At 49.9% G+C, this 27,320-nt stretch overlaps 1 long non-coding RNA gene across 1 annotated transcript in view; it reads right to left on the reverse strand.

The window, feature by feature from the left end:
- Nucleotides 1–25,701, reverse strand: part of LOC309838935 — a 95,632-nt gene extending 69,931 nt beyond the window's left edge. The window contains exons 1-2 of the long non-coding RNA XR_014298428.1: nucleotides 25,638–25,701; nucleotides 3,847–4,074 (exon numbers count right to left, since the gene is read on the reverse strand). This is a non-coding gene — a long non-coding RNA (uncharacterized lncRNA). The remainder of the gene's footprint in view (nucleotides 1–3,846; nucleotides 4,075–25,637) is intronic.
- Nucleotides 25,702–27,320: the final 1,619 nt, after the last annotated feature.

Consider the following 27,320-nt stretch of genomic DNA (forward strand, 5'->3'; position numbering starts at 1 on the left):
GTAAGGAGCGGTCTGACGTCCCCAAGAGCCCTGGGTGAGGGATTCTTCTCCCCTCTTTGAATCAGAGGGAGGCGTCTTGCCAGCTGGGTACGGAGCACAAACCCAGAAAAATGGAAAGCCTGGCTTGAACCCCAAGTCCCTGGGCGGAGAATAGGTTCCCTGGTGTCCCACCCATCATCCATCCCGCTCTGCTTTTCCCATCAGATTATCCCCATTATTGCTGTTATTGTCATTCAGGATACAGCAAATGGCCACATATTATTGTGAAAGGGTTTACACTGTATTCCAATATGTGCAATTCTTCATTCATACACTCTAGACTCATCTGCTCAGACATTAAACAAACACTCCCAACCAATGGTGAACCACCAGTGGGGCCCTGGGTGGGGTATGCGATAGAGGACTTACATCTAAGCGCCAATCCCATCCCAGCTTGCCTTCTGCGAAGGCTTTGAGCTCTACCAGGAATCCCGGGAGAGGAGATGTGGGCAGAGAGCAGCTTCCAGGGCAGAAAGCAAAGCTGGAAAAAAATAAGGATGGTCCAGGGCGACACACAAGAGAAAGAAACGGCTGGTTTCCAGGGGTATGAGTGACCGGCCACTCTAAGCCACAGCTCCTGCTGCATCACAAAAATCACCCAACTTTGCTAGAAAAGAGGCTTTTCTCTCCTACCTTCTATTCTTCATCATCAGCATTCTCACTACTGCCTTTCTTCAACAAAATTAATTTTTAAATGTATGGAGTGCCTTGTCTAGGCTCAGCCCTGGCCTGTGCTGGGAGCCACAGGGGATAGAAGAGGAAGGGAAATGGCCTTCCCTGGAGGATTTACAGCCCATCTGGGGAAACTGTCCATTTCTCGTGAGTGTGTATTATGAGCTTCTGGCCACATAAGCAAGGCACTGGGAGAGTGCAAAAGATGTCCCCCAAAGAGAGAGATCTCAGGAGCTCGACTGGTCAGGAGCTGGCCTTCAAAGGAGCCAGGTTGGAAGATGAGCGCTTGGCTAGGAGGAGAGGAAGAGGGATAGAGTAAGTCCCCTACATACGAACGAGTTCAGTTCCAAGAGTGTGTTCCTAAGTCCAATTTGTTCGTAAGTCCAGCAAAGTTAGCCTAGGTACCCAACTCACACAATCGGCTATATGCTGATGCTTTTACTGTTGCTTTAGGACATCCTGGGCTTAGAATAAAGATACTGCGTACTGTACTCTATACAGTGCTGTACAGTAAAGTACACAAAAGCACAACCACTTGTAGAAGATGCATGCACGTGACAATGTACTCCAGACACATGAACTAACTTACGTGACTGAATATGCAAACACATGTTCACGTCTTTGAAATTTTGCAACTTAAGATTTCGTATGTAGGGAACTTGCTATATGCCCGGAGGAGGAAACAGGAATGAAGGCTCATTGACAAGAAAAATCCTAGCATGCTTATGAGACAATAAGAGCAACCATATTGAGAAACAGGCAAATAAATGGAAAAGTAGGTGATTCAGCTAAGAAGTCTGGATTGAATAGCAAAAGGCGAGAGTGAGTCACTGGAGGGTTCTGAGCTGGAAAGGAAGCCAGAGAGAGCAGTGGTTTGGGGGAACAATCTGGTATTAAAGTACCAGGTCGACTGGTGTGGAGAAAGACTGAAGGTAGGAAGCCAGCAGGAATCTGTTGCCGTATGTTGGACATGTCATGACAGTGACCTAGAATAGGGTCATGGCCATGAGAAAAGAAAAGAAAGAACAAATATTATGAAGAGAGAATCAACTGGACTTGATGACTCTGTGGCCGGAGGACCCTAAAGAATGGAGAAGAGTTAAGATAACACAAAAACCGAGGAGTTGATCAAGTGACGAAGAACATTTTCAACTACAGACGACGTTTATGAAGCATTTAGCCTGTGCCAGACGTTGAATACTTTGCGTGAATTATCTCACAGTCCTTACCATCGTTATCCCCGCTTTACTGACGAGCAACCGGGCTTAGAGGGGTTTATTGATTTTCCCAAATTCATGCAGAGAAAGGGTGGGGACGCTAGCATTAAACCACATTAATGTGCTGCCTCGGCTCCTGGTGTCTTCCTAAACCAACCCCCCATCCTCTTTTCCTGTTCTCCTCACTGACTCTCACACCCCATGCTCACTCACACACCTTAATCCTCTACTTACCTAAATCCAGAGTAGGTCTCAACTCCTTCCAGAAACTTCGGTCACCCCTGGAGCTTTCGTGGACCTTCTTTCCTTACCGCCTCCTGTTGATGTATAGGCGGGACCACAGGTCTGATCATCTGATTCTGCCCCTTTCTCTACTGACTTCGTTCCTATGCCCACATATTTCCTGGCTTTGGAGTCTGGCCCTGGAGCTGAGTCTGAACCCCAGCTTTGCCTCTTCACAAGTTATATAGCCCTGGGCAAGCTACTCAACCTCTATTTCCTTAACTGTCAGTTGGCGATAAAGGGTTATTGTCAGGATTATACAAGAGCGTGCCAGGCACTTAAAAGGCACTCAATGAACAATATCTATCAGTAGTACCACTGTTATTCCCATTCATAGTCTCATGACGGGCATCACCATGTCCAACGCTCCATGAATATTCTTTCACTTGATTCTGGATCAGTTCAATGGCTAGATACGACATTTCACTACAGACCTTCCTCGACTTACGATGGGGTTACATCCCAGTCAACCCATTGTCAGTTGAAAATACCATAAATTGAAAATGTATTTAATCCACCTAGCCTACCAAACATCATGAGTTAGCCTAGCCTGCCTTAAACAGAACACTTCCATTAGCCTGGACAAAAGCATCTAACACAAAGCCTATTGTAGAATACAGTGTTGGATATCTCATGTCATTGATTGACTATCGTACTGAAAGTGAAAAACATCTGGTCATCCGGGTGCAGAATGGTTGTATGTGTGTTGGCTGTTTACCCCCGAGATGGTGTGGCTGTCATAGCCCAGTATCGCAAGAAAAGATACAGGGTATTGTTAGGCAGGGAAAAGATCAAAATTTGAAGTACGGTTTCTACTAAATATGTATTACTAGGTACCATCATAAAGTCCAAAAATCATAAATCGAACCCTCGTCTGTTGGGGACTGTTGACACTTAGAGTCTTAAAATTATGACATTTATTTCACCACATTTCAAGCCAGTGTACAGGGTGAGGGATCCTGTCACGATGCGCTGCAGACAGGGCAGCTCCAAACCAGGGTCAGGAATTCCAGCAGGAGGTCAGGCAACCACAGCACAGAGTAAGACACGCTCAGCCTCGCCTTGGGAAGACGAGCCACCTTATCCTCCCAACATGGGGATATGGGACTCGCCCTGCTGACAGCTCGGCTGGTCCCAGCAGGATCAGGGCCCTGCCCAAAACTCTGCCCTCTCGCCCCGCGGGCCCCGGCCCAAGTCTGTTGCATGAGAACAAGTGTGGAAAGAGGCAGGGAAGCAGGTCCAGAGTTGGAGGCTTGGCCGCACTGGACTTCAATGACCCATCTCCTCCTCTGAGTCCTCCCGTGTCCTCCTGCTTTCCCTTCTGTCACTTGGAAGGCCAGTGTCCAGGGCCCCTTGACAGCTCATGGCCTCCCCATCAAGTCTCCCCAGTTTCCTCCTCTTCTCCTCCCACAGCCTCATCAGACTCAGCTCCCACCGGCTGCCCCGAGACTATGACAATCCCCAGTGAGTATTGATGCCTGATGGCTTATTAAACACTCAGGAGGTAGGGCAGAGCCCTACCCCCTGCTCCCCACAAGTGACCAGTGGGGAAAAGAGGTGAAGAGATGAATGTTTTTGTTGGCAGGGGCAGAGGGGTTGGTATTTTGGTGGTAGGTATTGAAAGCAAACACCTTACCTTTGATTCTATTTGATTCTCTCTTTTCTTCCTTTCTTCCTTCCTTTCTCTTCTTTCTTTCTTCCTTCCTTTCTTTCCTTCTTTCTTTCTTTCTGCCTTTCTTTCTTCCTTTTCTCTCTTTCTTTCTTCCTGCTTTCTTTCCTTTCTTTCTTTTTTCATTCTTTCATTTATACTTACGTACGTACATACGTACACACCCATAGTCTGACAAAATGCAGTGAGGGACTCCTGCACAGGGCAAACATGGAGAAGGAGATTTATTTTAGGACCAAAGTCTCTAGGAGTGAAGAGCTGGGGCAGGTAGCAGAGGGGCTACAAGGAGCATATTCGGGACACGTGGACCCTTGGGGGCAAGTCCCAGGTTCAGCTTGGCCTGGGCATCCGTTCATGATCCCCATCCAGCGGTGACCCCAGCAGGTCTGGCTGCCGGGAGGGGGACAGCGCAGGAAGAGGAAAACACGAGCACCACACTTCCCAAGGCTCTGCAGGGCAAGGCCACCCAAAGGGAAGGGAGAGGGGACCCTGGAGAGGTGGCCTGGGGCCCTGTCTTCTCCCAAGCAGGGGACAGGGTGGGAGACACCTTAGTCCCCCGCCGCACCCCGACCCGAGTGTTGGAGCTGCTCTCGGAGGGGAGCTAACTGACTGATGGATCTGCCTCCATCCAAGTGTCACCTGCTGTGGGGACAATAGGGCAGCTTCTTAAGCTCCGCAAATTGCCTCTCAGACCTGGGCCCTGGCAGTCTCCTTTCTTCTTCTTTTTAATGAGGCTTTAAGGCCAAAAATACACTCTCTCTCTCACACACATGTACACAAAGGGAGGGTGGCAGGAGCAGCTGAACCCCACATTGTGGCTCAGCCTTTAAAAACGCACAGGCGGTGCTTGGGGAAGTGTCACAGCTTGGCGGAGAGCACGGTGGCACTGGCAGGCAGGGGGACGCAGAGAACGGGAACCGAATTTAGGACTGACTGGAAGGTCGACAGGAAAGGAAAGCCAACGCATGGCATCTATGCATAGAAACGGGAAGCGCTGCCGAGCATCTTCACGGCAGCCACGGTCGCCCCTGGGCGCGAAGCCCTGGCCCGCGGTCAAAGACCTGCCCGCCGGACACACGCACGCCAGGCGCCTTCCGTCTCCCAACCTTGGCTTCTGCTGATGCCGACATTCGGAGATGCTCCGCTACCCTCTGTCCCCGCCACGGCACCACCAACCACCCACACAAGACCTGTCCAGTCTCCCAGGATGGCTTTGGTCTCCATCCACATTCAGACACCTTTCTGTCTGACCATCCTATCACCTAATCATCTCCCACGCCCCAGAACTTTCAAGGATTTGACCCAAGTCTGATTAAGCCTTTGTTCTTAAAATGCCCTCCTATTGTTTCCTAGAGGTGCGAGCAGGTCTTGTTTCTCTCACTAGGAACGACGTGACCTCCAAGCACAGGCTCAGTGACATCCGCCTCTCCTGTCTTCTCCCGGCCGCGGTGGCCGTCACGTGATGAGGGACAGCATGGAATCACACAAACGCAAGGGTGGGCTCAATTTTCACGGTCCACCAAGCATTTGCATAACTGGGGACCGTCCAGGCCCAGCAAACACCCATATGCCCCTCTTCCGTTCCTCTCGTGAGCAAATGAACTTTTCCGTGCATTTTTTTCTTTTTTTTCCTGCCCAAAGCTGTTTTGCCAAGGGAGCCCTTCTTTTCCAGTTTGGTTACATTGAAACCTCTTTGCCGGCTGCCTAATCACATCCAGTGGTCCAGTGTTGTCATGTTATATCAAAAGACTGCGAATGCTTTATACTCCAAAAACCACAGCACATGGGGGATTAGACCAGAAGAATTTAACTTACTTAACTGTGAGATAAAGTCTGGTGAGGGCGATTACAGCTGTTTACCCGAGAAGTAAATATCTCTGAGCTCTGACTAGGCTGGAGGAGGGGAGGCTTTGTCTGGTAATTTCATCATCTTGCAGGAAGAAAAAGGAGAGAAGAAAAGGGAGAATGAAAGATGAGAGGTGATAATCTCTGAAGTCGAGATCACTCTTGTGTTACAGCACATGCCAGAAATGAAAGATAACCGCGCTCGCAATCGCGCTGAGAGATGGCCGGCTCAGACACGGGGGCCGCCCGCCTGCTGCTTCGGAGACGGGCAGCGTCAGAGGGCAGACTAAGGGGGACCCAGAGATAACTGCTCCAGGCAGAAGAAAATGGGTGAGGGGGGAGGCTCCAGGAAGAGAGATGGGCAACGCAGAAAGGCTGTCCTGTCTCCTCTCTTCCTGAACAAATATATCCTTAGACTCCAATCGTTTCACACCCAGAGCAAGATTCTAAACCATCAATGGAGGGATTCTCAACTGTGGGCAAAACGGCAGGAGGGAAGGAAGAGCGTCTCACCCAGAAAGGGCACGGCGGAAGAGAGGAATGTGCAGTTTGCAAAACATGCTTTACGATCTACTTCAAAATTTTTAAAATAATAATCACTGCTTTTGTAAGGTAAGTTGCAGCAAGTAACGCTCAACAAAATGATGTCATGGGAAAAGCGTGGGCTTCTGACATCAAGATGTGTTTGGTGGTTCCTCCACTTACTAGCTGGATGGCTTAGCAAATGACTTCACCTCTCTGAGCCTCTATGTCCCCATCTGTAAAATAGGGTCTCGCCTGACCTGACTACCTAACACAGCTGTTGTGAGAACAGATGCCACCATGTAACTAAATGCTTGTATTTGGAAGACACCCAGTTATTGTTTGTTTCTCCACCATCATTTCTGGGTCCTTAAAATTATAGAATATCAAAGAGATATGTGTCCTGGGTCATCTAGTGTTCACCTCATGCAAACTGAGGGTCACTTCATCCCCATCACCATGCCTCATGGAGAACAGTGACGGCCAACAGCCTGCTGCCCGGCTCTGAGCCAGGTGACTCGGGGGGAGTCCTGACTCTTCCCCTGACTGTGTACATATGGTTCGGGCAACTCACTTCCAGCCTCTGGAAGCCTTCATTTCACCCGGTCAAGAAAAAAAGAATGTTAGGCCATATTAATCCTAGTACTTCTTAAAATTCTTTCAGCAAATGGTTTTGGCACCGGCAGCCTGGACTGGCTCCCAAAGGGAGTAAGGAGAGCATCAGGGAACTCAGAACGGGGGGTTCTGAAGAACAACAGAGGATGCTGGGGATGTTCAACCAGGAAAAGAGAAGCTGGGGGTGGGGCCACGACAGTCCTCCCAGGCCAACAGCCCCTTCGCATCCAATCACATTAGTAACAATGACTTAACTTCCACTGGGTCACTCAGGATGTCTGCCCCTCTGTAATTAACCTCCAGTGTTTCTAGAATCCCTAGGGGTGCCTCATGCATGCCCAAGACACGCACAGTCAGTTTCCTTGTCACCCACCACGTGGTTCCCCTTGGCCCACTCCAAGCCCTCTGCCAGGACACTGACCCCGCCGTCTCTTGCTGGGCACTGCTGTCCCTGCCACAGCGGAGGTGCTGGAGGCCCCCCGAGCCAAGCGTGTGCGGGGCTCCGCCACGTGGTGGAGGAGAGAGCCGTTCTCCCCCATCGTGGGTTTTACTCTCAAAACCAGTCCCAAAGCTAGTTCCCAGGTGACCACCATGTATTAGTTTAAAGCAGCTCTTTCCATCTCTATATGCTCTCCATAAGTAGCTGAAAGAAGTCCTGTGGGAGCTGAGTTGCACCCAGAGTCGGCTGTGAGGGGCACGCCAGGCCGTGCTCAGAATTCCTCCTGCCCTGCTGCAATAAAGCTTGGTTACCAGGCCACTGTTTGTGCTCAGTTCCTTCTTCCTCCAAAACGAGCTCCTTCCCAGGAGGTTCCACAGTCTCTCTCGCAAATAGACTTTGAACAGATCCACCCCGCAGTTCACCAGGCCTGCTCAGACATGCCTGACCAGCCTGGGCTCAGGCTGCAACTCCCTGCAGGCTCCCCAAGGGCCAGCCTGCCATGTGGGAGAGGCACTGTGCTGGTGCCTCCCGGCCTCAGGAAGACCAGCAGGTGGAAGCTGCAAGGAGACAGAATTGTTTTCCTTGTATATTGAGCCCAAAATTGAATGCATGTGCCTGTAGGTGGAATGAAATGTCTCAGGTGGCCATGAGTGTCCTGTATCATGAACTGTTTAAGTCAGATGGTTCCCTAAAAGGGATTTCATTTAAAGATTCCCCAAGTGTCAGACATCGCCCTGGAAATCTGTGCATCTATCATCTTTCATGGCGCAGTGCTTACTGGGAAACACCTCCTGAATTGCCCCAGCAAAAAAGGTCCCGGGCTTAGCAACTGGCTTCATTGTCCAGGGAGAATAACCACGCTGGATTCCTCTGCAGAATCTAGTTTTCACGAATCAGACCCTCATGTTTGCAGATGGAAGTGCGTTGTACAGTAGCCAGGACCTTCTGCAACTTGCAAGGATATTGCCAAGTGATTGAGCCCAAGGAAGCGCCCCTGGGTGTCATCACACTTTGGGGGATCAAGTTTTCCCAGGAGACGAGATAACTCGGGGAGTACATTAGCACCCCACAAATGTACTAGGAGGGGCATGCAGCAGAGGCACATTCATATTTTCAGGTTAAGGTAGTAAAAATGAACTCTGAGTAGGAGTCAGATGACTGGAGAGTGAGCCATAGCTGCTGCCCATGCAAACTGGGACTTCAGGCAAGTCATGGAAACTCTGAGCCTCCATTTGCTCAACTGTAAAGTGGGCTAATAACAGGCACATCATAAGGCTGATGTGAGGAATTAAAATAATTATGTAGAGTACATGGTGAGCTGCAACAGGCATTCCAGAGCTGAGCTCTCCTTCGTGTCTTATTCGGCTCTCTATGTAACAGGGAAGAACAAATCGGACTCCATATTGGATCTGTTTCTTTTACTTTAACCTTTGTGTTCTACTGCTTTTGCTACAAGAATGTTGCCTATTGCCTGAAGTATACAGGATAGCTCATTCTCAAGGCTCTGAGCTCTAAAGGTATAACACTTCCATTCATAGAGAGACAAAAAGTTGCAGAACAGAGAATAACATTTGTCTTGTTGGAGGTTTTACAGAAACATCAGTTACCTGACCTATGTGGACGGCTGCAAGAACAAAGGATTCTGACGCCAAGAATTTTGTGACAACCAAACACTCCCCTCCCCTTTTAGCATAAAAGAAGCCTGAATTCTATCTCTGGTAAGATGGTTCTTTGGGACAGTAGTCCATCATCTTGGTCTGCTGGCTTTCCAAATAAAGTCAGCATTCCTTGCCCTAACGACTCATCTCTCAATTTATTGGCCTGTCGTGCAGCGAGTACGAGCTTAGACTCGGTAACGTCTACCCCCAGTGCCTGCATCCCCACCTGATGACGTCCCACCAGGGTTCGACAAATGTCCATCGCATGAACTGATGTTTCTCCAGAGAAGAAACATCTCCAGAAGGCAATCAACAGTTAAAAGTTCTAGGAAAGCTAAATCTGCCTTTAACTTAGACAAGATCCACAGTGCAGGCAGAGAGGGCTACCAGGCCGATTCAGAGGCAGGGACCCCCGCTGTGTGGAGGCGTCCAATCCCAGGAGCCTTGGTGGCTGGTAGAGCGAACTCTCTAGAATTCATGCTCTAGAATGAAGTCTCCCCACAGAATGTGGCAAGTAGAGAGTGGTAGGGCCACACCAAGGGGCAGATACTTCCCTGAACACCCACCTCGCCCAGCAGCCCTGGAACCAGCCCTACACACAGCATCTCAGCACGCACGGTTCAAGCTCAGCGCCACATCCCCAATCACCGTGTGCGCGCACATCTGGGGCACTCACACATGACAGCAAACGTGAAAGCCGCTCACGCCAAGGGCTTATGGAAAACCATATGCTCTCCCTAGACCTCCCGATCCTGTACGCTACCGTGTGGTGACCCTTCACTCGCGGAAGGGCACCAGAAAAGCACCAATTCACTCATTCATTCGACAAGCATTGTCGGAGCCCCTAATCCGTAACAGGCACTGTCACAGGGTGGGGAGGTGGGAGTGGTGGCTGAGGAGGGGACGACAGCTAGGGTAGGACACAGCATCCACCAAAATTTGCCCTGCCTCAGGGAGTATTCACTTCTATCCAGGAGACAGACGTTCCGTAATAGCCAAACAAATAAATGCGTAAGTGCAAACTGCGATCTTCGTTGTGAAGGAAACGTTAAGGGCCTCTAAGGGGCCACTGTCAGAAAAGGCTTCTCTGAGGAAGCGACGTGGAACTCAGCCTTCAGGCTGAAGAGTAGAGTCAAGCTCTTCAGAACAGTAGGAACAGCGTTTAGGAGGCAGGAACGTGACTGAGAGAGTCCAAGAGTTGCCATAAGGGTGAGTGGAAAAAACAGTGATGGAGTGGGCCAGAGGTCCATGTTACAGATTTTGTCTATCTTATCCTAAGTGCAGGGAATCATCAGGAAAGGATCTTCAGCGAAGACTGGTAAGGTCAGATTTGGGGCTTTAAAAAGATCATCCCCAGAGAAGGAAGCAGAAAGGACTCAAGAGAGGAGCAGTTAAAAAGCTATTTCGGGGGTCAGGCGGGAAGGGGGTACAGTGGTGATCTGCACAAAAGTGCGGTGGCAGCACAGAGGGACTAGCCAATGTTGATTCTGTTTCAGCTGCCACCTCCAGGAAAAGGTCAAAGAGCAAGAGGAAAACAACCCTGTGAGCTCAAGGAAAATTACGAGAACACATTTAAAGCAATCCTAAAGTCTTAGAGTCTGAAGACATGTAATTAGAGTGCAAAGATAGATCTTCAGCCCAGATCCTTCACAGAGCCTCGGGCTACTACTTCAAGAAAAAAGAATAGAAGGAAACACACCAGTATGTTAACAGCAGTTGTCTCGGATTACGGCTGCTTTTTCCTCCCATCGTTGTGGGTTTCTGTTTTCCAAGTTTTCTATGACCATGTATGTGTTTCTCCTGGAATTAGGGGGAAAATCCATAGATTAATTGAAAAAATAATAACGTCTTCTTCTCAATTCCTGGGTGTATCTCCAGAAAAGAATTAAGGGTGTCTGCTGGGATTTCATCTTCCCAGCGGGAGGGTTATCCTTCCTACGGAATAAAGAGGGAGAGGCATTCAGAAGTGACTACGAAATTCTCACTGCCAGAAAGTCCCAGATCCTTAGGACAAACCCACACACACAAGTGATTGCTTCCTTCAACTGCCCCGGTGAAACGCACAGCTCCCTTCCACAGCTGACCCGGTACCATCACCTGCTGGCCGCACCCACCCGGAGGGGCTCCCCTCGAAGCTGACAACTCCCTGAACTACTGCCAACTGGACCAGAGATGGAAGTGGGACTCCAGGTATGCCAAATGGATTTTCTCTCTCAGGAATTTGGAACTGAGGCAATGAGACTCAGTGAAGAAAGATGATGGTACTTGGACAAAAATATGGTCCTCTAGCAACAGGGCAAAGTTGATACAAGTGTTCCTGTAGCATCAGGGCACAGCGGATACAAGTCAAAGCCATGAAGAAGTAAAAACGGAGACATTCCCGGAGGAAACCCCTAAGAGGGGCAGGAACAGAAACAGAGGCACATCAGAGACTGCGTGGCTCCTTGGAAGGTAGAAGAAGGAAGCCACTCCCATCTGCTGCCCACCTCATTCCCCAGATGGCCTGTCTCCTCTTAGCTGTGTGAAAGATGGACTGTTGTGCTCCTTCAATAGATCCTGTTTACTTGAATGTGTCTGAGGGGTTTCTCTTCCATATAAAACCAAAGAGCTCCAACTAACAGACTCTCCTCCTATTCAGCCAGCAGCCCAATTTCTCATTGTTTATGAGCAGATTATCCATCCTGCCCAGGCCTAAGTCACTGTGATCTGGGGAAGGCCATGGGCTAGGGTCTCTCCCCTCCAACCAGGCCCCACCACCCAACCAGGTCAGGCCAGGCTCCTACTCCAAGCCGGGTCGGCATCTCCACTCTCCAAAACTCAACAGACCAAGAGAGGGCTGCAGCTCCCCTCAAAGGCCATCCTGCATATCTACCAAGAGGAAGTCAGTGCCCTGTGGTCTCAAGGACTTCCTCAAGGCAGAGGCTTTGCCCTGTGGGGAGAAGCCCCTCCCCTCCATAGGAGGGCCAAGGGCCCAGCAGCCACCGCCTTAAGCCAGAGGAGGGAGGGAGCTTGACAGCTCCAAGGTAAAGCCTCTTTTTATTAAGACAACACAGCAAACTTTTTTTAACCGCAACTGACATCACTCTAATAAATTCCCCTCATGTCTTGTGGGATAGAAAAAGCCAAAACACTGTCACATTTGATTTTGCTGGCTACTCTCGCCTAGAGAACAAACCATGTGTTTTTAATCAACAACACTTTGTTTTGCATTTCTCAGACCCCAATACTCTTTAAATAGCTGCTTTTACCAGAGGGCTATTTTAAACCCAGGGCCAGCTTCTTTGCAGAGGACATTAAGAAACAGAACACCACGTTACCAGTTCCCCAGGCTTATCCAAGCACTTTCTCTGCTGGGATGATTATGTATTAGGAGGTTCTCTCTGTCTGTTTCAGAGGGGGCTTTCCTTGTCCCTCTTTGGGAATTGAATTACATGTCTTCCCAGAAAGTTGGAGGGGTTTTTTTTTTTTTGGTTTCTCTAACAGGCAACGCAACTGGGTTATGGGAAAACGGCAAATTCCCAGCCAAAGGAAACAGAGAAAGTCACATCTGGGACGAGGATTCCAGAGGAGTGAAAGAGGAGGTGGCAGAGGTGGGGGACTGTTTGAGGTGAGAGGAGCAAAGAAATAAGATTTCTGGAATGGCACATGTCAATTTCTGATGCAAAGAGGCCCCGGGCTTCTTGGAGGCTGATGGGCTCGGAGGAACCAACTGAAGCCTGCAAGGGATTCATCCTTCGGATCTTGGGGAACGGGTAGCACCTCGAGGCAAGAATAAGCTGTGTTCAGGAACCTTGCACTAAAAGGGGCTGCTTCCCTGACTGCCCAGTCGACACACCAGGATCTCAGCAGTGATTGGCAGCTTGGGCTCATTGTGTCCTGACGTAGGTCTGCAACAACACCTGGCTTTGGAAAGACGATAGAAGGGGGCTGCGAGAGACCTTAACCTTCAACTAGAGAAACACTCTACACTGTTTGTGGAACAGTTAACTGAAGCCCAGTGGAACAGTTTAACCAAAAATACAGACATGGCTTCTGTGTGGTTCTGGTGTCAACCACTATCCCTCAGCTGTCTGGTAAAATTCTTTTCTTTGAGCGACTAGTGAAATCTTCCAACACGGGTCAGCTCAGGGCTTTCTTCTTCCCTAGAGGTCCTAATTGTTCATCCTCTGCTGGTCAGATGATGCATGCCACCCAGGGGGGCCCCAGGCTGATGCACCCGGACCCAGGCCTTTGCACATCACCTCATCCCTCCCTGGGTCTGAGCCGACGGTCTAACTGCAAAGAACTCACTCTCAGTTGTTCTAAGTTCACTCTTTCGTGGAGAGTCATCAACTATACACTCTGGTATTCCTTTTTCAATGTATTATTTCATAAAATCACGGAATGTGTAAACATGATATTAACCCATGGAAAACCTACTCTGTGGATATCCTCTGCAAAATCGCCTGCCTCCACACTCCCCAAACACCTGCAACTGTGTTAGGGAAGGCAATAGTTTATAAACACACCTGTCATTGGGAGGGGTGTGGTCTTCCAGGCTGAATGCCGTCTGGAAGACCCTCTCCCATAACTCAAAAGCCTTCATTCCACGGGCAATTCTGTCTCCTTCTCAGAGATGAGCCAGAATGAGCAGCTATTGACTTGCAGCCTCGCTGGGATTTGCTGATTTCGTGGTCACCTCTGGGGATTTCACTTGGCCCCGTAGGAGTCTTGGGGCTGACTACTTACAAGTCCAGGTTAGGGATTACTTTCCAGTTAAGTATTCCAAAAGGTATTTAACTCATGGAACCTTAATGTTCTATGGCAAACGTTTTCATTCATTTGGATGTCTTCACAGAATAAACCAAGAAACCTGAAAAGATAGTCAAATATTGGAAAACATCTTCTGGTTGCTACTTATGTGGGGATTCAAGACCAGATTCAGAAGGAAGGGTGTGTGTGTGTGGTGTGTGTGTGTGTGGTGGGGAGAACTGAAGATTCCACGGTTGGTACCTGACAGGAACACCCTCAAGCAAGCCTCCGGAGTTGCCTCACAGATTTCTTCCTATGTTCACCTCCACCTGCTTCCCACATCTGCCATCCCTGGCCATGGCCAGGTACACAGCTGTCAGGATTAGGAAGGGATAGAGCCTTGCTACCCAAAGTGTGATCCATGCACGGCATTGGCAGGCTTATTAGCAATGCCCAGGTTCCCCTGCCCCGCATGGATGGACTCCGAATCTACGTTTTAATAAGATCCCCCAGGAGATCTGTATGAACATTAAATCTGAGAAGCACTGGTATTTCTTAAGCCTGGCTACACATTAGAACCACCTGGATTTTGATACTAAGGTTTAACTGTAGACCAATTAAATCAGAATTTCTAGAGGTGGGGTCCAGGCTTTGGAATTGTAACCATCCCATGTAAGTTCAGTGTACAGCCTGGGTAGAGACTACTGGTCCACAGACGCCAGAGCTGCCATTTGAGCCCCGCCTCAGCTCCAAGCACCATGTAGCCAGCCTGTCCATGGTAGTGATACCACACGTCTGAGGACCAGAGACGAGCGGGGAAGAACAGCCGTGAAGTTCCAGGAAGCGCAGGCCCAAGGAAGGCATCGTTCCTCTCCCAAGCAAGCCAAGCAGGCTGCGGTGGGAGAGCAGATTGGAGAGCGCGGCCACCGCGCAGCAGAGACCCATAGGTCACACTGGCCGTGACCTCCCTGGGAAGGTAGGTGCAGCAGCCCCCAGATCAGGAGCGCCCCCCCACCCAGAGGGGACCCCCAGCAGCTCCTGTCTCGGTGCACTCAGAGAAGCCAGGCCAGCCTGGTGAAGGATTTCAGCCCGATTTAATGGGACCTTTGCGAACAAAACGTGCTTATTAGTAAATAATAATTACAGGAGAGCCGGTGCCCCAGGGGGAGCAGGTAACATGGGATCCCATTTTCTAATGCCCTCCATGAACAAACCCTGTTTGAAATTAAAACACCCCTGCTGTCAACACGAGTGTTTAAAGGAGTTTCTGTAATAGAAGCGGTAACTCTAATGCCAACTGTTCACGGAAGCCTTGCTCACGTACAGGGAGCTCTCACAGATACTAATGCTTTTAAGCCTCAAAACAAGCCTGGGAGGCAAATATTTTTCCTTATCCCATTTTATAGATGAGGAAACAAGCCTCGGATATTAGACAGGGCAGGCCCAAGGTCACTCAGCTAGTCACTGCATCAGGGAGCTGGGCCTTGGGATGCAAGGTGGGTACCCAGTGCCCTGCCCCATGGCTGCCTTCCAAAGTGAACTAATGTCATCTGGTCAAAACTCTAATCCCACCAGAAAGCTTGCCCTCCTTCACTTCTGGAATTCCCTTTGCTGCTGGCCACCAGAGCCTCTGGGGCCCTACCTATGTGCTGTGTGCCAGCTGACCTCTAGGGAGACATGTTTGTGGTACCCAGGTGGGCCCCTCTCTGAGACCTAAGGCAGCTATGAGCAGGAGTTTGCCAGCCAACAGGAGAGCAGGGGCAGGTAAAACTCGAAGAGTTTACACATAGGCGCACGTGCACACGCACACACACACACACACACACACACAGTTTTTCAACAGTAGTACACATTCAGAGTCATGTTTCTAGTCGCCCCCAAATTCTGGGTGGAAGTCGTGAGCCAAAGAAATCGCGAACACTTCAAATATGGCGACCAAGTCATAAACGTCATCACCAACTTGCAGAAGATTAAGGAATCTGGGAACAAATCAGCCTGGTGTAGACAGTGACTTACGGAGACGTGTCAGAGAGAGTCAGAGAAGCCAACGAACGACTTCAAATCCTGTAAAGTTTCTTAATCGAGTGACACTATTATTTGAAATTGGCAGAACACCAATGGATTTAGTCCAAAGACATAATATATGCCTTTTTTTTTTCGGGTTTTCTTTTTTAAGGGCATTAGGGTTTTAGTTCTTTTTCCTTTCTTCTTGAGAGGTGGTTTTTTTTTTTTTTTGGCAATATATCGCTTTCTTTTCTCAAATCTGTTTCCATCTGACATACAGAAAATGGAGACATTCCAGGGAGCCCTACACCTCCCTTCTCCTTGCACCCCTAGAAGAGCAGGCTCCTTGGTTAAGCTGGCCGGCTCTGCGAGCCACATGCAAGAGCACACAATTTCCTGCAAATGGTTCAGCTATTTCCTTGCAGGGAGAGAGGGTGTGAGAGCCCTCACCACAAAATCACCCCCGAGATTATGGGGGACCTTCCCCTTCAAAGGTCTCCTCCATCGCCCCCCTCTCAGGGGCTCCACTCACAAGGATGCACAGCCCCAGGCGTCCCTCTGTATTTCCTCCCAGCCTCCCCAGGCCTCAGCCCCACTCCCAGGGCGGCCCTCCCTTCCCGGGGAGGCCCCAGAGAGGCCGTCCAAGGCCCTGGGAGACTCTCGTTCCTGCAGCTCCCCTCCCACGGGCCCGGAGAAACCCCGGAGATCAAAGGCTCAGCAGCAGACCAGGTGTCCAGCCTCGTTCACAGGCCACGATTAATCAAACTCCTGACTCACAAGGAGATCAAACCCGGCCCCCTGCCAGCTGTTGGTTAAAGCTGGCCTTCAAGTTGCCCTCATTAAATTTCCTCTCCCTCTCTCCCTGCTGACTCTGCCCCGTGACCATCTCTCTCTCTCTCTCTCTCTCTCTCTCTCTCTCTCTCTCTCTCTCGGATCTTCCTCTCAGCGCCTGTTTCCTCTCCCTCCTCCCTCCTTCCACTGACCTAACAGTTTCTGATCTCCTCCGTCCCCGCCCCCTGCCTCCCCAGCTCCCCGACACCCCAACTGCTCTGTTCTCTTGGTCCGATTCCTTCAAAAATCCACAGTCCCCAGACTCCCTCGCCTGGACACTCTCTCCTGGACCCTCCTGCTCGGCCCCTAAAAGTTCCAAGAGGAAGTCATCAGGGGCGTCTGCTGGGGGGTCGGAGAGCGGGTTTCCCCTGCTCTCAAGGCCAAGGATGAGTTCATCCATGCGGAACTGAATTCTCACCTGCCCCTCTTTGCAGCAGACACAGGCCTGTCCAGTACCACAAGCACAGACACACACACACACAGATACACGTACACACACAGACAGACAGACACACACAGAGACACAGATACACATACATGCACACATACATACACATACATACTCACACACATATACACACATACAGACACACAGAGAGACATACACATACACACACAGACACACACAGAGACACATACAGATACACATGCACACACAGACACATACATACACACACGTACACACATACAGACACACACAGACATGTATACACACAGACACAGAGAAACCGACGCACACACATACACACACATGCATACACATACGCACTCACACACACAGACACATACATACACAGAGACATACACACACAGAGACACATACAGATACACACACATACAGACAGACACACACAGAGACACATACATACACACATACATACATATACATATACATACACACACATACACACACAGACATGTATACACACTTACAGACACAGAGGAACCGAGACGCACACATACACACATACACACACATGCATACACATACGCACTCACACACACAGACACATACATACACAGAGACACATACAGATACACACACATACATACAGACACACACAGAGACACATACAGATACACACACATACATATATATACATACTCACACACATACAGACACACACAGACATGTGTATACACTTACAGACACAGAGAAACCAACACACACACATACAGACACCTACACACACAGACATACACAGACATACATACTCACACATACACACATATGCATATACACATACTCATACACAGACACACACAAACACATGTGCATACACACACGCACGCATACGTACACACGTACATACCTACACACGGACGCATCCCCACATATCCCAGCTGGCCAGTCCCCACCTTAGCACGGTTCTCGACTGTCTCACCCCTGAACAGGAAGCAGCGAGTACCCACTAGAAGTTGGAACACAGGCAGCAGGCCTTCGTTTTCCTCCCAGCTCTGCCCAGAATGGGGAAATTTTGAATCCTGACTTCTCCCCGGCTGATGTGTTGAGAATATTCACTCCAGTTGTCTGAGGTTTGTTTTTATACACTTTTTCCTACAACAAACACTGACAAAAAAAAAAGCGAATCCAGGCTGCAGAGCACTGTCCTCTCTTTTCTCCATCTCGCTACATACATCTATGTATTTTTTAACTTGTTTTCCATTTCAGTGGTTCTTCAAGCGCACAGGCGTGAGAAAACACAGATGGATCGGAGCAGGGCCCGTCGGAGCCGTGCGCGGGAGGCTTCGCACCGCGCTGGAGATTTTTAGAAGTCTTGGAAGACCTCAGGATGCAGAGGGGTTTTTTTTGGTTTGGGGGGTTTTTTTTCCCTTTCCTCCTTATAGACTTGGAATGTTCTCCTCGCTTCCTCTCCCGGTTCTGTTCCTCTAGCCCTGCATCACCTGCTGCGGCTGGGAACGCAGGGGCCCTTGGCCTCGGTGAATGGGTCGCTGTGGCTGCCCCGGGCGTGACCCCTCTACCTGCCCATGTTTCCCCAGCTGTGGTGAGGCGAGCCCAGGGGAGGAGAGGCCATCCGTCACCCGGGCGGCAGCGGAGGCCTGAATGAGGGCGAGAGGGGTCAGGGCTTGCCCACTTGGGCAGCTCAGAGCGGGGCAGAGGCATTACAAATTGTTGAGATATCAGGGCCGGCCTTGATTGATGGTGCAGAACGAGGGGCAAGATGCTGGCACTGGGGCCCAGCCTGCGCTGCAGTCCTCCCAGCTTCCTCCCAGCCCACCCCACAGCGGCCCCTCTTCCCCAACTTGTTTCCTCCTGCCTGCTCACAGCCCATCAGTCAAGCCGTGCCCCGAAGCTGACCTTTGGCAGGGAACAGCCAGCCTCAGAGAACCATTTCTCGCTGGAAAACCTCACCGAGGAATTTTATTAATGCTGGCAGGCCAGCAGTCACCGTGTGCCACCACCGCTTCCTGTCACCGCCGCCTGCCTCCGCGCCCCTGAGTTTCATTAGCTTTGAGCCAGACAGAAAGGGCCGAGTGTGGCCAGATCGCCTGAGCCGCTCCTATTTCTCTCTCTTGGCCCCAAACCCACTTCTGCCGCAGGTGGAGCCGCTGGTCTGAGTCACCTGTGGACGTGTGGGATGCCTGTCTCATCCGAGCCTCATCGGTTTCCACAGCCCCACCTTCACCTCCACGCAGTCTGGCCTGAGTGATGGGCGTTTCAGGAAAGGCACTGAGGCCTCCTCTGGGAGAAGAGCGAGCATCAACTGAAAAGTCCAGCTGGATGGAGAGGAGAAGACGTGCTCTGGGCTCGGGCCGGGGACGGACACACCGTCAGGCAGTTGCTAGCTGCCTGGGGGACCTGACCATCTCCTCAGGGCCCCTCTCTGGAGACCACACAGGTTGCCAATGGTGCCACTGCAGCAGCACAATAGAATGGAGAGTGGGGACATGTTGGGGCAAACGGTGATGGAAGATGTTTAATAGAATTACTATTAGGCCTCGAGTTAATGAATCATAACTGCAAGAAATCATGATAATCCAGCAGGCATTAGTGACAGATTAGCTTCAAAGCTGCCATAAAAGTACCACAATGCTTACCTAACGGCATGATTAATCCTCCCAGTACATAATGGCTTTATGGAGGAACCAGGCAACAACAGAGGCTTGACAGAAAGCCACGCCAGGATCCCCGGGGCGCCGGGGGCACCTGCACCCTGCCTGGGCCCCGTGGCTTCCACTCTACCGGGAAGCAGCTGCCCCCCGGGATTGTCGGTAGACAGGCAGCTGCTCAGGCTAGCCCCGAGCCGCCTCAGGACGGAGACAAGGAGTCCCCTGGACTCCCGCCAGGGCTTTGCCCCTCCCCCGGTTGCTGTCCGGGGAGACCGGGAAGTCACATCACCCCAGCTCCCGAGATAGGCAACCCCTGTGACCAGCGCTGGTGCCTGGAGAACCCCATCCTGGTCCCCTGCTCAAAGGGTCAGGGATCTGGAAAGAGTACTCAACTGGGGAATTCACCATGACTGTCCTCACCGCTGTGTGACCTGGACAGTCACTTCACCTCTCTGGGCTCAGGCAGTCAGTCTCCGAGCCTGCACCCTTAACCACTAGATTGCCTTCCTATAATGGCACCTAAGAATTATGAATCGCTAACTTGTCTTTCAGGCATGATGCAAATCTCATATGTATTCTTTCATTTGCTGCTGCCAACAACACTATGAGGTAGGTACCAATACGTTCACTTCACAGTTAGGGAAACTGAGGCTTGGAGAGGTAAGGTAACTCCACAGTTAACCTAGCAGTAAATGTGGAGCCAGGCAACACTCCCCAGTTCCTTGCTTCTCTATCAGCTCTCTTTAGCCCTAATACCACCAATTCAACCTCAAGGGAAAAGCAGCTTGTGAGACACTGAACACCATCTTTTACAATGTTCAGCTCTGCTCCACTGCCCACCCGCTGCCCACCCCACCGCCCGGGGCAGTGGAGAATCTGAACCGAAAGACAGCCAATCTGGACTCCTCGTCTCCTGTTTACGCCGACTCTAGGATCCTGTTCTGATAGTGATACCTTGGGCACAAAACCACTCCGGGTTTCTGTTTCAGCTTCTCTTTTGGACCAAGGGAATAGTAATGTAACAGAAGAACAAGCCTGACTCCATATTGGATCTATTCCTTTAGCTCTAACCCTTGTGCTCCCTTGCCTGTGCTGAGTCATGCTGACTCTGCACGTTTTATAAAAGAATGTTGCCTATAGACTGAAATATACAGGGTAGCCCATTCCCAAGGCCCTGACCTTTAAAGGTACAGTATAACACTTTTCCATTCATATAGAGATTAAAAGTTGTGGGCCAGACAATAACCTTTGTCTTGTTGGAGGTTTACAGGAACACTGTGACCAGACCTATGTGGACAGCTGCAAGAACAAACGATTCCTACACCAAAAAGTTTGTAACAACCAGCCACACCCCTTTCCCTTTTATTTTTTTTTATTGGAGTATAATTGCTTTACAATGCTGTGTTAGTTTCTGCTGTACTACCCAAAGCAATCTACAGATTCAATGCAATCCCCATCAAACTACCAATGGCATTCTGCACAGAATTAGAACAAAAAATTTTACAATTTGTATGGAAACACAAGACCCCGAATAGCCAAGGCAATCTTGAGAAAGAAAAATGGAGCTGGAGGAATCAGGCTCCCCATCTTCAAACTATACTACAAAGCTATAGCAATCAAGAGGGTATGGTACTGGCACAAAAACAGAAATATAGATCAATGGTACAGGATAGAAACCCCAGAGATAAACCCATGCACCTATGGTCACCTAGTTTATGACAAAGGAGGCAAGAACATACAATGGAGAAAAGACAGCCTCTTCAATAAGTGCTGCTGGGAAAACTGGACAGCTACATGTAAAAGAATGAAATTAGAACACTCCCTGACACCATACACAAAAATAAACTCAAAATGGATTGAAGACCTAAATGTAAGACCGGACACCATAAGACTCTTAGAGGAAAACACAGGAAAAACACTCTTTGACATAAACCACAGCAAGATCTTTTTTGACCCACCTCCTAGAGTAATGAAAATAAAACAAAAATAAACAAATGGGACCCCTTCCCTTTTAGTATAAAAGAAACCTGAATTCTAACTCAGGTGAGATGGTTCTTTGGGAGACTAGTCTCCATCTTCCCAGTCTGCTGGCTTTCCAAATAAAGTCACTATTTCTTGCCCAACAACTTGTCTTTCAATTTATTGGCCTGTCATGTGGTGAGCAGTACGAGCTTGGACTCAGAAACTGTAGTAGTAATAGTAATAATAGGTTGCCCACCTCATAGCAAGAACGTCTTGACCCCGTAGGGCTCGGCTCTACCTTTTCACAACTCCCACTAGGGCCAGGGCCACTCTCCTGAGCACAGACTCCACTCCAGGGCCTCGCTCTGTGGTCTGCCCATCTTCCCATAAATATGGAGGCAGTTAGCAGGAGGCCCAGGTCCAAAGGGAATTCACAGAGCCATGTTCATCTTCGTAATGTTGAAGAAACCCCCCCAGGAGGCCTGAGTCACTGCCGTGGCAGGCCAGCTGTTTCCTGTCTGATTAACTAGGGCTCCATGAGAGGCACCCAGCCCTGCCTCCCAGCCCACACCGCTCCGGGATTCCCACCAAGTGGGGACTGACCCCCCTCAGGCTGCCACAGACACACTTGCAAAAAAGTAGACTGGCTTCTCTCCTGCCAAAGCATCAACAGGCTACAGTCTTCCCCGAGGTCAATGCACCTCTTAAACTCCAAAATCAAACGGCAACCATCACTCCATCAGCAAATACAGTGGATCCTTCAACAACAGGGGTTTGTACTGTGTGGGTCCACCTACACACGTATTTTTTTCAGTAGTAAATACTACAGTGCCACATGACCTGCGCTTGGTTGAATCTGCAGATACGGAACCGCGAAAATGAAGGAACCACGGACACAGCGGGCTGACTATAAGATATACGTGGATTTTCGACTGTGCGGAGGGTCAGTGACCTAAACTAGGAGTTGTCCAAGGGTCAACTATATTTGTTTTTACGGGCACTATGGGAAAAGCCAAGAAGACTCATTTCATCCCTTTGCAGCCCTGAATCCCAAAATGGACATGAGGCTTGAAGATGTGTATCGCCAGCATTGGGTGGTTTTTCTGACAGTGACTTCATGACGGCCCGTGCGTCTCGTAGCTGACAGCCTAATGGGTGTCAAGTGGACCCCATCACTTTAGTTATAAAGTCACCAAATCTCAGGGCTGGAAGAGACGGCAATGATTGTTTCTCCCGGCCCCCCTCCCCAAATCTAGCCCCATCTGCTATTGACTCCTCTTGAGTCAAATATATAGTTCTTATTTCAACACGCTGAGCCCAATGAAAGCCCAATAAATATTTATTGATGGTGGTGCCTGTGATGAATTAGCAGCCAAAGCTATAAAATGAAAGTTTCACACAAGCAGAGACCCTGGTGAGAAAAGAAACTGCTATGTAAAGTTTGACATTTTTCAATATGACAAGTATTCACACACTCACACTCACACACACGAGGTGTTAGACAGAAGACCACTGCTCTCTACCAAGCCTACCCAGAAAACCCCACTGTTTTCTATAAGAGGGAAAACAGGAAGTATCCCTCTTATAGAATGTTCATGCCTTTGTGGCAGGCGTGTTCAGCTTCTCAGAGGACAATCAGCCCAGCCCGTCACCACATGCTGGGCCCTGGACCCAGAGCCTCTCTTTGTCTCCTTGTCAGATCCAAGAGCCAATGCAATTCCGGTCCTAGAGAAACAAAATGGTACCACTGAGCGCTCCATCGGGCATCCCAGTTCAGCTAAAGTAAGTGCAGTGACGTATACATTTCTCCGGATATTAAAAATTTAAGGAAAAAGATCCAGGACAGGAGAGGCAGCTTAAATGGGAATTTTTGACAAGACAGTGTGTGTCTAGAAGGAAATGCCATGGAGTGTGGCCATAAAGATGTCAAGAACTTTGAGGCCTGGTGGATGGAGACCAGTCATCATGCAGCCCCCATCCACCCACCCAACGTGTCCATATGCATGAACACACTGACTGTAGGTCTATGAGCCTCACGTGGTTCTGTCAGAGAACCAACGGTAGAGCACACATTTTCCCCCATCTGGCCTGCCTGGGTCCCCTCTAACTGCAGCTCCGAGGCACCAAAGCTCCCTGTCACCCACTCAATCTTAATCCATTTGACTCTGAACTCAAGTTCCAGGGACTTCGCAAACCAAGCCACACAGCTACCTGGGGCGCAGTCAGAAAGGGACTCTGCCACTCTTGAAACCAAACAAGAGAGAACCGTGTACAAGCCGATAAAGCGCGTGCTAAAGAAAACCTCAGCCCGCTGGAAAGGACGACCTTGAAGAAACAAAATCCAGTTTGTGCTGAATTTATAAAGCGAGACTGTGCATGTCGCTCCCTTCCTCTGAGCCTGGTCTGTGCACCGAGATTCTCTCACACTGGAGGAAGCTGGCTGTACTGTAGCATGTGGCAGGGCCTGGGGATGGGGACGGAGCAGGAGAAGTAGGAAGGGAAAGGGCGTGAAAACCGAAGATCCCCGAAGAAAGCTGTAGAGGGAAGAGGGTCGGAGCTGCAGGGCACGCTGCCCTGCCTCTTCTGGTCCTCCCAGACCCCATGATCTTCTTCATCTTCCAGCTCTTGCTCTTTGTCCCATCTCCGGGAACCCCCTTATTTGGACCCGCTGCTGGTGTTGACCAGGCAGCCTGGAGAAGAAGACAGAGAGTGAACCTGTTGATGACCAGCGTTTAGCGGCATCGCCCAGTGCCAGGCCCTCTGCTAGGGAACGTCCTCCCATGGGAAGATCACAGTATGTCCATGGGCAGAAGGAACACCCACAATCCAGCTAGCAGTGCCTGCTGGCCCCTTCCCAGCCCGGGCCTGTCTTCCGCAGCTGCTGAATATTGTCTCCTAATTCTGCTCTAGGTTTTGGTGTTTGTTCCTGCCCAGATGGGGAGTCTGATCTTGCCATGGCTGGTGTTTTCTGCAAAAGGGGACCTGGTACACTTTTATAGGAACCCAGTGGCTCCCTGGGGCCAGGCTCTAATGCTGTCCAGATGCAGGAAAACAGAAGGGCCATTCAAAAACAACCGAAATATCAACACACTTTGAAAGCGGTCTGTTAGCACTTGTCATAAGCACAATAAACAAAACAATGAAACCATCAGAAAGGACCGTGAGACAGTCAGGCTTTAGGAACTTGGCTTTGATGACTTAGAAAAGCAAAGAGAGGGGGCAGAACCAGTTCCCACTTGGGCCGAGGCTTGTTTGTTCTGCTTATCTGAAGTTAGCGCAGGAACGAACGATCCTCACCGTGATGAAAGGACCTAGAAGTTTCTCCCTTGCAACTGGCCTCTTTGCAGATGGGAGCTGCCTTCCACAAGCTGTCAGTTTCTGAGCTCGGTCCATAAAACACCCATCTGTACGACACCACGCCCATCTGCGGAAAAACCCTTGTCCCATCTGAGTTAGCTCAGCAAACAAGTGAGCTTAGCCAACGACATCATTTGCTGGGTCTTCCCCAGGTGAGCTCCAGGAAATGAGACCTCGGCTGGTGGGGACAATGTTGCAGATCCTCAAGAGTCAAGTTCCCAACCCCAGGGGAGTCAGAGCCAGGACCGAGGGAGGAAGAGGCTGAGAGAGAAACGTCAACCGTCCACCTGGCCCACTCCAGCCTTCCAGTCTGAGCTGTGGAGCTGGGGCCTGGGCTGTCTCCGGGTGAAATGAGGCCGCCTGCTTACCAGTTACACAAGGTTGTTTCCCACCGTCTCCGCGGCTCAGGCTTTACTTAATTCCCAAAGCGGGCGCCGGCCAACATCTATCAAATTACCTGCCAGTGATTTAAGTGAGCTTAGTTCGTTTGGGTGCAGTCCTGCATTTTGACTGTTAGTCAAGCAAAATAGGGCATTAGCCAAAGGGGGGGAGGGGTACGGATCCAACAAGCCCATCGACGGTGGGAGAGGGGGTTTGTAGAGGCAAATGAGACCTGACGGCAAGAGTGAAAACCTGGGGGTCCCGAGACGCAGGCGCTGGTCCCCTGCTCAGCTGTTGCGACCCCAAATCCATCTCTTGTGACCTCCTCGCCCCGTACATACCTCCAGTCGGCCAGTCTGCTAAGCCCTGTGGGCAGATGAATCAGAAGATTCGATGCTGTTCTCCCCTCCTAACTGGGAAAGCAAAAAATAAAAAAACAAAAACAGATGTCAGAACAAAGGAACAAAACATACATACAGCAGGAACGCTCCCGTTTCTGCTCCAGACCTAAGGCCTGAAGTCTATTCTGCTATAATCCTCCTCTTCCCAAGTCAAAATGCCCAAAGTGTCCGCTGTTTTAGCCTGAATCCGGCTGTCTCTCTGGAACGGGGAATGAACCCACAACGATCAGTAAGAATTCACTGAACACCTTCAATGTGCCCAGTCACTCCCTTCAACAACTTCAAACATCTTATCAGATGAGAATAATCTTGGAACCGAAGCCTCAACTTCTCCAGCTGCCTTGCAGCCTAGGGAGGATGCTACCCTTAGCATCGAAGGCCCACCCCAATTCCGTCCCTAAGGCCTCCCAGCCAGGTGGGGACAGAAACCCAAGAGCCAGGAGGCTTGAGCCACCTTTCCTTTGATCAGCCTCCCGTGGCATAGAGGAAAGGACAAGGAGTTTTGAAGTCAGAGGAACCTGTGACTCAAGTCCCACCTTGAGCACTCCTAGCTACCAGCCTGTGAGTAGTGACATAATTCCTAGAACGTTGTAAGGACCAGAAGAGCTCATGCTTAGCAAAGACCATCGCACAGCCCAACACAGAGTATGTGCAGTAAATATTAGCTGCTTTGTGCTCATCTCTGCCCACATACAGCTGTCAACCCATAGATAAGTATTTGTTAGAAGCCAATTAAGCACCCAACACAATGGGAGTTCAAAGGAGACAGAAAATGAGCCAAGGTTGCTGCCTTGGGGGAGTTCCCAGGATGATGGAGAAGATGAGCGGACCATTTAATCCAAAGAGAAATGGCTTCAATACAGAAACAGGGTCCTGTTATGATAGGGAGGCAATGTGGTCCTTCCCAGGCTTAGACTCATCCTGCTTTGGATGGTACTTACTGGTAGAATGACCCTGGACCAAGTACTTACCCCTCTAAGTCTTGGTTTCCTCATCTGGAAAATGAAGAAAATCACATCTATCTCATAGGGCTGTTGTCAGGATTAAATTAAATTTAATTAAATTTAAATATGCCCCTTATCAGTTGTGTAATCTCACATGTAAAATGTGGATAATTGACCTAACTCATAGGGATGTTCTGAGGGTTAAATCTGTTAGTACCTGTAAAGCGTTTAAAATAGGGTAAGGTCGGGGCTTCCCTGGTGGCGCAGTAGTTGAGAGTCCGCCTGCCGATGCAGGGGACACGGGTTCGTGCCCCGGTCCGGGAAGATCCCACATGCTGCAGAGCGGCTAGGCCCGTGAGCCATGGCCGCTGAGCCTGCGCGTCCGGAGCCTGTGCTCCGCGACGGGAGAGACCACAACAGTGAGAGGCCCGCATACCGCAAAAAAAAAAAAAAAGAAAAAAAAAATAGGGTAATGTCGTTTTTCCCTGTTATTACCCTCAAGAATGTAAGTTCCCTGAGGGAAGGATTTGGGTCTGTTTTACGCATTGATGTATTCCCGATAGAACAGGACCTGGTACATATTGCATAAATATTAGTTGATTCAGTGCTACAGGAGAACCAAGCAGAGGGGCAGATTCCACTCCAGGAAGCCTCCCTGGAGGAGGCGATACAGAATGGT

Source organism: Grampus griseus (genome assembly GCF_964374135.1).
Source record: "Grampus griseus genome assembly, chromosome: 21".
NCBI classification, from domain to species: Eukaryota; Metazoa; Chordata; class Mammalia; order Artiodactyla; family Delphinidae; genus Grampus; species Grampus griseus.